The following is a 13520-nucleotide window of genomic DNA, read 5'->3' as shown; positions in this document are numbered from 1 at the left end:
GAGAATATGGACCGTCTTCGGCCGGGCGGAGATCGATCTGTTTGCATCAGACGAGAACGCGCATTGCCCGATCTTCTTCTCGAGACATCACGATGCCCTGTCGCAAGCATGGCCGGCGTGTCTTCTGTATGCTTTTCCTCCGGTGGCCCTGTTACCACAGGTCCTTCAGAGGATAAGAGAGACGAAATGCGCGATAATTCTGGTCGCCCCGTTTTGGCACAATCAACCATGGCTCCCCGACCTATGGCAGCTGAAAACATCAGCACCATGGCCAGTACCGCTGAGGAAAGACCTCCTATCTCAGGCGAGAGGGACGATATGGCATCCACAGCCGGAGCTATGGAATCTACACGTTTGGTCTCTGAACGGCAACCATCACGCCTTTCAGGACGAGTGTTAAATACTCTAACTGAAGCTAGGGCCCCATCTACCAGGCGCCTTTACGCTCAAAAGTGGTCTATTTTTTCTGATTGGTGCACGACGAAAGACTTAAACCCAAACACCTGTGAAGTGGAGCATATTCTCTCCTTTCTGCAGGAAATGCTGGACAGCGGTCGCGCGCTCTCGACGCTTAAAGTGTATGTGGCGGCGATAACGGCGAATCACGCCCTTATCGCCGGTCGCACCGTGGGAAAACATGATCTCATCATTAAATTCCTCAGAGGCGCTCGCAGACTAAACCCACCGCGACCTAACACGGTCCCGTCTTGGGATCTGTCCACGGTCCTGAAAGCGCTGCGCGGTCCCCCTTTCGAGCCCCTCGAACAGGCTGACCTGCGCGCTCTCTCGTTTAAAACCGCTCTCCTCCTGGCGTTGGCATCGGTTAAACGAGTGGGCGATTTACACGCGTTTTCAATTGACCCGTCGTGTCTGGAATTCGGTCCTAACGATAGCAAAGTGATCCTTAGACCGAGAGCGGGATACATTCCTAAAGTTTTGACCACGCCATTTAGAGTTCAGGTGGTTTCACTTCTCGCCCTTCCGACGGCGGACGGCGAACAAACCCCGAACACGCTCTGCCCCGTCAGAGCGTTAAGAATATACACGGACCGTTCTGCCTCATACCGCAAGTCAGATCAGCTGTTCGTAAGCTTCGCGCAACATTCCTTAGGTATGCCGCTCACTAAACAGAGGCTATCTAAATGGATCGTCGAAGCCATTGCTTTGGCTTACGCCTCCCTGAATGAACATTGTCCAGTTGGTTTAAAAGCTCACTCCACGAGGGGTATGGCTTCATCTTGGGCTTGGTCTACAGGGATTTCTATCGTTGACATTTGTAACGCGGCCGGCTGGTCCTCGCCGTCTACGTTTGTCAGATTTTATAGCCTGGATGTCCCTGCCTTACAAGCACAGGTCTTATCGGCTTAATGATTCACACGACTGCGTTTCTGTATGCTTTCACGGTGCGTTGCTAGCTCACCGTCATGGCTACCTATTAATAATTCACGCACAGCTCGCGGCGCGCTCAGGGAACCCGCCGTCTCGTGCTCTATTGTATATGCATCATGGTGCGTTTAGAAACTTCACTGTATGCGTATTACTGTCTCATATATGGTGCTTACACTTGCGCTCGCTAGAGCTATGTATATGCTGGGTTAGGGCCACATGCAGTGTCTCTCCGGTAAGGGCACCTCAGTCCGTTGTGTATGCACGGCGGGATGGGATTACGTTCCCCCATAGCGTCAGCAAACTGACGCAATGCGAAGTGAACCGTATTGAAAGGGAACGCTTAGGTTACTCACGTAACCCCGGTTCCCTGAAATAACGGGAACGAAGCATTGCGTCGCTGGCCGTGCTACAAACGTCTACGCAGCGAGTGTTATTCGGCTGCGCGCTTCAGTCGAATAATAATGAGCTCTTGACGTATTTCACCGGCTTATATAGGGACGTGTGCCACGCCCCCGCGCGGGCTCAAACGTCATTGGTCTGTATTTTCTACAGACGTTAACCAATAGGCTTCAATCACGGAGTAAACAGGAGTTTCCCCCATAGCGTCAGCAAACTGACGCAATGCTTCGTTCCCGTTATTTCAGGGAACCGGGGTTACGTGAGTAACCTAAGCGTTCTCTGAATAAGTTTAGTTAACTTGTAAAGATAACATAATTACAAAACCAGCAAATTGCATGCACATACGGTACAAAGCATGATTATTTAGATTTCAGAATGAGCATGTTTGTCATTAATACTAAATATGCTGCGGTCTGTCCTCTGATCTGATCCTGTAATGAAGATGAATGTATTTTAACTTATTGTTTAAAAAGCAAAATTTACAACTTTCAGTAAATAACTATGTACATGCTTAGCACATTTGCGTTGTAATAATGTACAGGGAGACTTCAGATATAAAAACGAAGACTAGTAAAGTGATGTTATATCATTAAAATCTGATAACGTCCATAGATTTAATAGAATGTTTGGAAGTACCAGTATGGCGGTGCAGTGGCTTTACATCTGTGAAATCGATTCGGTTCCGATTCTCGATTAAATTTTCGATTCTGGTTCTCAGGTAGGTTTTTATACCCGATTCTCGATTCATCTCAATGAATATATATTTAATACAAATACTATATTAATAAAAAAGAACAGTGAACAGCAGTTTACAAGTGGGTAATTAATAAAAAGAAATTAAAAGCCACAACACGTCTTGCTTGCGAAATCTAAAATGCTTCCATTCCTCCGTTCAATGTTTGCGGAAATAAATATGAAAAAAAAAAATCGATTCTGCTCTTTGAGAATCGATTTTTAATCGACCACGTTTTAAAAAACGATTAATCGAAAAATCTATTTTTTTTGCCCAGCCCTAGTAAAGAGCAGAAATCATCCAGTTTGCTTTAGCCGTTATTTGATCTTTCCTTGATAAAATGAAACGTTTCACACGTTTACATGACCTTACAAGTTATGAGTTTATTAAGCATAATCGGAGGTGTATGTAAATGTAGTAGTCAATATAAATATCACATATGAAGTTATAAAAGTTCTTGATTTTGAAATTTGGAGGAAAAAAATTCATTTTCCCAAGAGAAATGTTTCTCATTATTTATTTAAAAGTGCCTGCTTTTTAGCACTAATTTTCCTTTATTGTAGAAGGTCTCTATATGCCTATTGTCAGAGGTTTACATTCATATTAGTACAGCTGACCACGGTAAAATAAACAAAAATACAGCAGATCTTTCTTCAAATCACCTTTCTATAAAGACATCTGCAACATGAAGTCAGAAAATGAAAAAGCATAGAATAGCCAACATAAGCTATAATAATAGCTACTGCATTTTGCAAGTTGGCCGGGTTGCAGTTTGTTTAATTCCCAGTTCGGGAGAACAAACATAGACCTTTCCTCTGTAGCGGATGGCCAACAGCAGCCCACATAAACTGTACTGTACTGTACAATGAGGGTGTTTTCTGGAAGGTGGGGAAGCGGACGTATCTTCTGACTCAGGTAAGTACAACTATGTCCGCAGGAGTTTGTAACCAGATCTTACACGCACGGCACGACCAAGCCGATCTCTGACAGAGCTTGACATTTTTTGCAGCCTCTGGCTACATTTGGCACAGTAACCACAAATGCAACTAATGGAGGAAGTAAAAAAGAGAAAACAAGTGATTTTCCAACCACTCTGCTTCAAAAACAGTTTAAATGGGGACGGGGAAACAAAAAAATTACTCGGACATGAGATTATAAGGGAAAGCACGATTTTTATTTTACCTTACCACAAGATCCATTACAATTCATGTACGGTAGTGATGCAAATATCAGCTATGACAGACTTATAATTAACACGACAATTCAAGTTGTTCAGTTTTATCTATGTGATGAGTGTTTGTTTTCATCCATGTATGCCTATCTGTCCATATCAACAAAGCTTGAAGTACTTAAGATTTACCAAACCACACCCGGGCACAGTACAGAGAGATCACACAAGTTAAACAAACCAAGCTTTGGGGGTCAAACACGTTCGGACACGGTTTGGTTGGGATAATGTGAGTGCGTCCTTCCTTACGGTTATGAGTCTCATTTGCAGTTAAGCACACAGATAGCATCTGTAATCAGTTTGCAAACGTTCAAATAAACTAAGTAGCAAAACTCCAAACAGTACTTTTATGATTTCCATTCACAGCCTTGTAATTAAAATCAGTCACTGAGGCATCAAGGCTTTACAACTTTAATTGTAAAACATCACATCTACCATCTCATTTAAAAGGGCAATAAAACAACACTTAATTCAACCCACTCAATAACTGCACATATAGAGAGAACAATTTTCTCAATTTTATATTGAAAACAAAGCCATGGTGGCTACATGAAATGTTGTGGTTCGTTCTTGTTAATATGGAATACATTTGGTTTTGTCATTTCATATAGCATACATTGTTTCCTTTAAATGCAGATATTTTTAGTTGCATTGGCACGGACTCGGCTGGCGAACTGAACAAACACCTAATCTGAAGTATTACATTTAGCACATTACTCATTCGCTTGTGTGAAGAACACCAAATATAACTTAAAGGCATATATTTGATCCAGAAATTTTTTTGTTATGCTGGTTGAAAGTCTTCTCACATCCTGATAGCAAACACTACGTTAAATTGTCTAAATGTATTTTTATAAATATTTGTTATTTGTGAAAGGCGTAGGACCAAAAAATGTTCCACAAATCATTGAACTCGGATCGAACGCATTGGACGCATGCAATTTTGCTCCTCTTCTGTGAATAGGCATGGGCCCCACAATTTCACAGGGGTGCGGGATTGCCATTGCAACACTAAAACATGTTATTTTCAAACGTCTGTGTATACAAACAACTTTTCAACTGGACACAATACATTTTATTTTTAAGCAACACATGTATGCCAGGTTAAAATAAAGCACTTAAATTATAATATTCTTTAGTATATATTAAAAGTAAACATCAAATAAATTACATGACATGCTTTCATTATTTTTGTGTAAACAAAGCTCATACCTTGGAAATGGTATCACATAAAATGTTGGTGGTTTTGAAACCTTGAGTCTTTAAAACCCCGGTAACCTTGAAACCAGTTACCGGCCCATGCCTATCTGTGAACGTGCTTTGCATGCCTTGTTCACGCAGAATTCATACTGCACGTCATCAGCGCGTTCACATGCGCTCACCTCCTGCATGTAAACAGAGGCAAATTTTTCTCACTGTTGAACAGTGGTGGCACGTGACTGCTCTTCCGAGGGGCGCAAATTCAAAATCTGTGTGTTGCTCGTGTTTTAAAAAAAAATGAGTTTGTTGCATCATGTGAACCATGTGCATCATGCGTTTTGTCAAAATAAGTGCCTGCTGCACACGCGTCACACATACATGTTGTAACAAACTTTGCATCGTGCGCCCTCCAAAAAAATAAGTCACCGGCTGCCACTGCTGTTGAATGAGACATGAAAGGGCTTCTGGTCTGGTAAGTTTGCATTTTTCAAAATCAAATACCCTGCCTTTAAATCATGCAGCTTTTTGAGGTGACACATGACCAATGCACTATCTACGGTACTCAGTAAAAAAGCGCACAGAAATTAATCCATGCAAGATAGTATATTATATAATGTTGCACAAACTATAAGCTATAAATGAACTAACAGGAAAGTTTGCAACAAACATGGAGCACAGCATTGGTTAAATGTTAACTCTTTCACCGCCATTTACGAGATATCTCGTCAATTAAGAGAAAACGCTTCCCCGCCAATGACGAGATTTTCTGTCTTTCCCCAATACCGCTATTATCCACCAGGTGGCGCCCTTCCGCAACTTTTTAAACCCGGAAGTATTGCCCAATGGCAAGCTGCTGCATGTCTGTGTCTGTTTTAAAGATCGCTCTGAATGGGATCCCTATGAAAAGTCAGTCACAAAAATGGAATTATCTCTGCTTTTTGCTCAAAATGTGGTGTTTTTGCAGAAACCTACCCATATTCAAAAGCTGATTAGAAAAGAACCACTGAAGGTAGGATGAAACGTTTTTTTTTTTTTTTGAAAGCAGAGGGTCTGTTCTTTCATTTGTTATATTGTATGTTTATATATTTAAAGAAGAACATTTTCTGGAAGGCATTAAACTTTGGTGAAAATCATGAAAAACGCTGGCTGGCAACTTTTTTGAAAAATGCTGGCGGTGAAAGAGTTAATAAATGCCGTATAAAGTGAAACAATTGATTTGTATGAGAAAATTATTCAGATTTTAAGGTTTTTCATTATTTAAAACCAAAACAAATACATACATTACAGGGTTTCCCGCAGAAAATTTGTTAGTTTAAGAGTAACTAAACCCTAAACCAACTTTTTTTAGTTAATGATCTGTAAGAATGATGCTTTATTAGTGCTGTTCATTGATTTTAGTAAGTTTTTTGACATTTGGATATAAAGTGTTTCAATACTACAATATATGGTGTAAAAACGTCTGAGTGCTGCCCTCTTCAGGTTGAACGGTGGCTACTGCAGTTGAATTTTCCTATTGGATGTTGTGTCCAAAAAATGACTCGTGACGTAAGCAGGTTCAAGCTCACCACGCCCTTGTTACGATCGCACCACACACTTAGTTCGTCCCCTCTCTCTCCATTGGGATCTGCCCACTTTTCTTGCATTTTTCAAATATTGCAGTGGGTGTAGTCAGGCTCTGACCAGGGGTTTAGTTACTCTTTAAGGTAGCAGGGTTGTGCGGGTGGGTGTGGCGGAGGGCGTGGCAATCAAAGGGGCGGGGCGTATCCGTCATGATGAAAATTAAAATATTTTAATAAAATAAATAAATAAAATATTTATAGACTAATACAATAACAGGCTTAAATAACCCCAAAACATAACTCCACTTACAGTTCTCACGGACACGTGTTTTATCAAATGGCTATCCTTTAGACATGACGGACTACATCTTATCTCATTTTAGCCATGTGGTGCGCGTGCACGCTCGCGGTGTGAAGCGCGTCTGCGCTATTCTCCGAGATGTTTTATCAACTGGCTAGTTATTCTCCAGACAGTGATGGTCCGGACCACGTCTTTCTCATTTCGGCCGTGTGGCGCGCGTCCCCGCTATTCTCCGAGATGCACTTAACGGCCTTTTGTGCAGTGATTTATTTTTATTTTTTCGGACGACCTAGATAAGGCGGTAGGGTTTCCTAGCTTAGGCAGGCCGCCTTAACTGAAATATGCTGCGGGAAACCCTGCATTAAACATAAACCCACTGGATTGGTTTAGATTATTTCTTTGAAGGATTTGTGTGCTTTCTGCAGCTTTACCATTTTGAGTCCTGCACATAAAGAGCATATTAATATAAATTTGTTTGTTTTTAACTAAAAAAAGGAAGTCAAATACATGTGGACTGGCATGATGCAGAGTAAATAATGAAATTTTTACATCTGAACTGGATGATTGATTCCCACAAGTCAAAAGTAGGGCTCATTGATAAATCGCATGCGATTGTCATGTGCATCTTGTCAGTAAAGCTGGTTCCTTTATTAGTAATAGGGATGGGCATTCGATTACATTTTTTTAGTCGATTGTCGGGAGAATTAACGATCGACTATCGATTAATCATTAATATTTTTATAATAAAAATAATTATTTAACTTATTATTCAAAAATGTTGAATACAAAAATACAGCGTGTTTTCCTCCATGAGACCTTTATTACAAGATCAACTTGTGGCAAACAGTTAAACTACATTTAGTTAGACAAACGGACCATATACGCGCTTGAATATGCGGCACTCTAAAGCAGCGGAACCTGCAGCTGCGAGCCGCATTCTTAAACAGAGACCTCATTTGTTCAAAAAAATCATGACCTCTTCATGATTATTTTTTTGAAATCAAAACGGAAGGTCACAGATAACGGAGTATGGTGTCAAATATTGCACCCTGGTGGTAAAATGTTGAATTGCTGCCACACAGTGAAATTCATTTAATTGCTTCAAGACACACGCTACGCTAGGCAACGCAACCTGCATTAGATAAAGTATTCGATTAATCAATAACAAATTAACGTCATCGACTAAATTCTTAACGATCAATTATCGATCGTCGATTAATCATGCCCATCCCTAATTAGTAATAAATCGACATCAGCTGCTTTCAGATGGTGCAGCATTTACTACAAAGAGCCAATGACATGAGGGGAAATATCGCATTCATAATTGCAGATGAATCGCCTGCGATTATGAATGCAATATTTCCCCTCTTGTTAGTGAACTTCAGCTCTGTGTAGTGAATGCCACTCCATCTGAAAGCAGCTGATGGCGATTTATTACTAATAAAGGAACCAGCTTTATTGACGAGATGCGCGTGACAACCGTATGCGATTAATCGTGCAGCCCTAGTTCAAAGCAACAGACATAAGCATATTGTAAAAAAGTCAAACAGAGAGACACACTGTTAAATCAAAGGAACACGAAGCACATACCAACACAGTGGGATTTTCTTCCTCTTTCTTTAAACACACAAGAACTTCAGTCATTAATACTTAAAACATCTCATTGTCTGTTTGAGATGTGTCACGAACCTTGCATTAAAAATGAGCGAAAAAAGGAGGCCGTCTATTTTTATCTGTCTGAGTTTAGTTGCAGACATGCAAAAGAAACCAATGACACACAGTAGGGAATATTTTAAAGAAGTAGCATCAACATATCCTTTATTCTGATGCAGACATGACTTTAAAAATCACATTAGTCTGTGTCTTTCATGATACAATCTTTAAGTGGCAAGTTCAGCTTAGCACTTTATTGTAACCCTGCATTATTTATGTTTACTACTGACTTAAAAAAAAAGATCATTCAGGAGGGAAATTACACTATTTTGGAAGTGTATTACACTTGTCTGTTGCTGTAAAGTTTACTGACTCAGTTCTTTTCAGAAACAAAAGATGGTAAGATACCGCTACATAATTATGCTACTCTGGCAAAATCTGTCATCTCTCACCCTTACATCTATATCTATAATAAGCGTTAAATATAATCTAAGAGATAAATGCTTTGTCTTCCTGTCCACAGTGTGATTTAAATCTCAAAGTAAATGGAAAGCTTGAGCCCCCTTCTCCCTTTAATTTTGGTATACTCGCCACAAAAATGTGATGCTGTCAGTGATTTTCTCAGGGCTGAGTGTGTGTTGGTGACAACAGAAAAAAAGTAACTGAACTTTATAATTAACTAAATCTACGATGAGGATGCAGAAGTATATCCTACTAAAGCATCAGACAGTCGAATATTAAACAAGCTATGCCTCACAAAATAAAATGCATCACAGTTCTGGTGAAACCCTGCGTCTGTCACGGATGAATTTTACACACAGCTGTGTTTTGCTTCTGTGATTTCATCAAGAACTCATGTGATATGTGGCTGGGCGCTGGCGATCTGTTTTGGATTGCCACATGAGTAGTCACTACAACTGTGCTGACAAAACAGTCTCTACTGACACCAATGCCAGTCATGCACCTTGTGCCATCTCAGACAGAAGTTATTCTTGTTAAGCTGTCGAAACATTGGCTCCTTTAGGGACGTCTCAGTTTGACCTGAAAAGACCCCTGCTATGAGATGAGATGCATGGGGTCTTATTTATATAACTCAGGGTAGGATCCTTACTCAAAGTCCACATAAACACAAAAGCCAAAAATGGCATACACCAAAAAATATTAAAGACAAAGCAATGTATACGCATGTTTCCGCTCCTGTTTTTTTGCGTACGCACGCTTTATAAATGAGGCCCTTGGTCTATGGTACCTAAATGAACTACCTACCACTGAGGTAAATGAGATGGGTGGTTTGTAATCAAACATGTTGGTGGTTAAAGGCACGAGGGTAATTTCCTGCTTGCTTCACGTATTAACAAAAATGAAGTTGGTGCTCAAAAGACATCTGTTGTCTTACAGCTAAGCTGATCTGCCATTTTGGAAAGCCATTCCATAGTAACTTCCAAAAATTGCTTTTAGTTAAAAGTTTTTTAATCTGCCATTAAATCTTTGTTTGTATTAATTGACCAAATTTAAAACATATCTTTTTTCATTATAGTTTGTATAAGATTACTGTGTAACTGTGGCTGTAAGTTTGTAAGTTCCTTTTATAACCGCAGGAGTTCACACACTGACAATAAGTTTGCAGTGATGAAAAGACTGCAAGTCATTAATTTTCAATGAGAACTGGTGATGCGAGTGAATAAAAAACATTGGCGATGGACCAAGGTTGAGCCGAGTTCAACTTTAGGCAAATGTGCAGCGATGCAAAACGACTAATTGGAGTGCAGACTGTGAAGTTCACAGGAACTGGCAACTTATATAGAAGAATACTGCGGTCAAACAAGAATGCAGAAACACAACAACGGTACAGCAACCAAATCTCGCATTATATACTACAATTTCTCACAGAAAAGTTCTGTTAAGCAAGTTCTGGTCTTTATAACATGCCATATATAAAAATACTTTAACAACTGACACAAAGGCTTCTTGCAGATGATCATCACTTAGTCCAACCTGAAAGACTGTGTAAAAGAAAGCCCTTCAGCTTTACAAGAAATAATAGCTCAGTCTGGGAATACGTGGGGCTAATATTCCCCTTAAAACTCCACACAATGAGGTGCTTAACTTGGCTACGGATTGCGCTCACAAGGTTTGAACTCGCACTGCAATGTGCTAGGTCAGGCAATGTGGTTTCCTATATTGAGATGGGCAGGTGTTGCCATTTCCAACTGTCTGGACACCTGCCTCCTGTTAACCCCTCTTCAAACCCCCCAATTGAGCTTTGGCTCAGGTGCACAGAAACGCCTGCCAGGGCCCTTGGTGCAGGCCTCGCGCCCCTAACAGCTGACACCCTAAATATGAACAGCACTGCTCCTGTATAAAATTCCTCCCGCTCAATAGGATTACCTACATAGGTCCCAATGAACCAGAAAAAGAAAACATATACAGATACCTTTAAATTATCCTTTTGCACACCACCTGGCATTAAGTTCACTTTAGAGATTTTGTACAGGCAACTGTACTGTATATGCATTGTATGTTGTGAAGTGTACTGTATTATGTCTTGTACAGTATTTCTTTGATGTTTCTGCATAAAAGTATGTCACTGAAGACCTATATATTGTACTAACTATCTATCTATCTATCTATCTATCTATCTATCTATCTATCTATCTATCTATCTATCTATCTATCTATCATACTCATGTCCACATGAATTTATAAGAATTCTAAGTATGAATAACTGGTTATTTTGCCTCGTGTTTTACCTATCCCCATGACGTCGCAACAATCGAGTCGTCACGTGCCTCATAATCCCTGACAAAAACGATGACGTCATTGGCATGTAGACAACCAATGACAGAAATAAAATGACTGTGATAAATGACTAGTCGCATAAACACGTCCTTGCCTTTCAAATCTATTCAATTTTTTGTTAGTTTTTACCAATCCAACCAAGTTAGTGTGTGAACTATTTGCGAGAAAAGTAAAACACTTAAAGGACGTAAATAATAACATATCTCCTATCAAAACACTACTGTAAAATTGTCCCTCAGAGCATCTGAAGCGCCAGAAACCCCATGCTGGTTTTAACGCCCTCAACAACAGAGAAAGCGAGTCCAGTCAAACAGACACGTACGATATAACGCAATGTAATTACTTACTGTAAAGAATTTGTAACTGCTTGTAATGCAGAAAACAATTAACTTTGTTTTAGTGTGTACAGCAAAGCAAGACCGCCTTTTCGTACGGTGGAAAGCAAAAGCAAAGTGACAGGACGAATCTTACCGTCATAAACTGCTCCAGAGGCGTCCAGTTTTTTAAGTAAATATTATTTCGTAAGAGACCCACGGCACAGGAGCGGAGACCCCCGCTCAGACCAGCAGAAGCCTCATACCGACCCACTCCAGCCCAGCGACACTCACATTCAACGGGGCCTCAAATAATCCACACATAAACTCAGTTCTGTAAACCCAACGACGCGTTACAATCCAGTGAATGGACCGCTAGGGCGATGGAAGAGATATCGCAGGACAATAATAACGCATTTCCCACTCCGTAGGTCGACTCATGGGAATCGGTCACTTTCTCAGCTGTGTCTCGTTCACGGATCTGTTACATTGTACCAGCAGCAGAAGCAACAGCAGTGCTGAGTGTTACATTGTAACATGGCGCAACAACTCTCAACAGCGCCACTAGAGGTCGGGGGTGGAGTCACAACCTGGAGAGGCGTGGCATTTTCTCTAGCCGTACTGTAGCATGCTGTATTCAATCTATAAACAAATAGTTTTTTATTTATTTTTGCATTATCATTTTTCTATTTTTTTTTTACTTTTTATTCATTACACTCTAAAAAGTTTTTTATCCCGGTTGTGTAAAGTACACTCTCAGATAAAAAGTTGTCACTGGGGCAGTACCTTTACAAAACAAATACACTTTTGTACCTCAAAGGTACATATCTGTAACAAAATGGTACATATTTGGACCAAAATTATATTGGTTAAATTGAAAAAAAAATTATTACTTTTTAAGTAAAGAGGTTTTAAATGCCCAGCTGCTCATAAACCTGAAGAACTCATTTCTGTGTTGGTACAGTGAAACCAACTGTAAGAACTTGAAACCATGGTACTTTGATATACACCTTGGTATTTAAAAGCTATCTATGAAAACAATCATGCTGTTTATAGGCCAATTTAATGAGAGTGGATATAGTCGGTTTAACATTGATGACTTGCTGTTATCTTGTAAAACCACACTCTGATGCAAAGCGTTTTAATACTGGGGCTAGATTGCAGACTGTAAAAAATAGGGTTAGATACCACATAAGAGGTGAAGAGTGTTTATTTTGACAATAGCGACATCTTGTGGCCGGATTCTGCTAATGATTAATGTGCACCAATCAGCCATAACATTATGACCACATGCCTAATATTGTGTAGGTTCCCCTTTTGCCACCAAAAGAGCCCAGTCTAGCCATCAAAATTTGTCCCTTGTCAAAGTCGCTTAGATCCTTACACTCGTTTTCCTGCTTCTAACACATCAACTTTGAGAACTTCACTTGCAGGAAATGCAGAAAAAATGGACAAGCGTAAGGATCTGAGTGACTTTAAAAAAAAGGGCCAAATTGACAACTGGGTCAGAGCATCTCCAAAACTGCAGCTCTTGTGAGGTGTTCCCGGTCCTCATTGGTCAGTACATAGCAAAAGTGGTCCAAGGAAGGAAAAGCAGTGAACTGGCGACAGGGTGATAGGCGGACAAGGCCCACTATTGCACCTGGGGAGCGAAGGCTGGCCCGTGTGGTCCGAGCCAACAGACGAGCTAAACTTGCTGAAAAATGTAGGTAATGTATTGCTGGTTCTGATAGAAAGGTCTAGTGGAGTCCATGCTTCAACTGGTCAGGGCTGTTTTGGTGGCAAAAGGGAGACCTATATTACAAGTGGTAATAATGTTATGGCAGTTTTGACACTTATTATAGAGTTGATTAACTTTAAATAGCTCAATCATTGAAGATCTAAGAATTATTATATATTGTGTATCTACACTTTACAATAAAGAGCTTTCTCAAGGTTAGTCTTA

General features: G+C 40.2%; 1 protein-coding gene across 1 annotated transcript in view; it reads right to left on the bottom strand.

Annotated features, from left to right (window-relative positions):
- Positions 1 to 12108, bottom strand: part of ptpn4a (protein tyrosine phosphatase non-receptor type 4a) — a 55378-nt gene extending 43270 nt beyond the window's left edge. Inside the window, exon 1 of the mRNA XM_065251667.2 lies at positions 11733 to 12108. The gene's annotated coding sequence lies outside the window, so the exon portion shown is untranslated. The remainder of the gene's footprint in view (positions 1 to 11732) is intronic.
- Positions 12109 to 13520: the final 1412 nt, after the last annotated feature.

This window comes from Paramisgurnus dabryanus, chromosome 15 (assembly GCF_030506205.2).
Source record: "Paramisgurnus dabryanus chromosome 15, PD_genome_1.1, whole genome shotgun sequence".
NCBI lineage: Eukaryota > Metazoa > Chordata > Actinopteri > Cypriniformes > Cobitidae > Paramisgurnus > Paramisgurnus dabryanus.
This window is presented reverse-complemented; position numbering and strand designations above follow the sequence as displayed.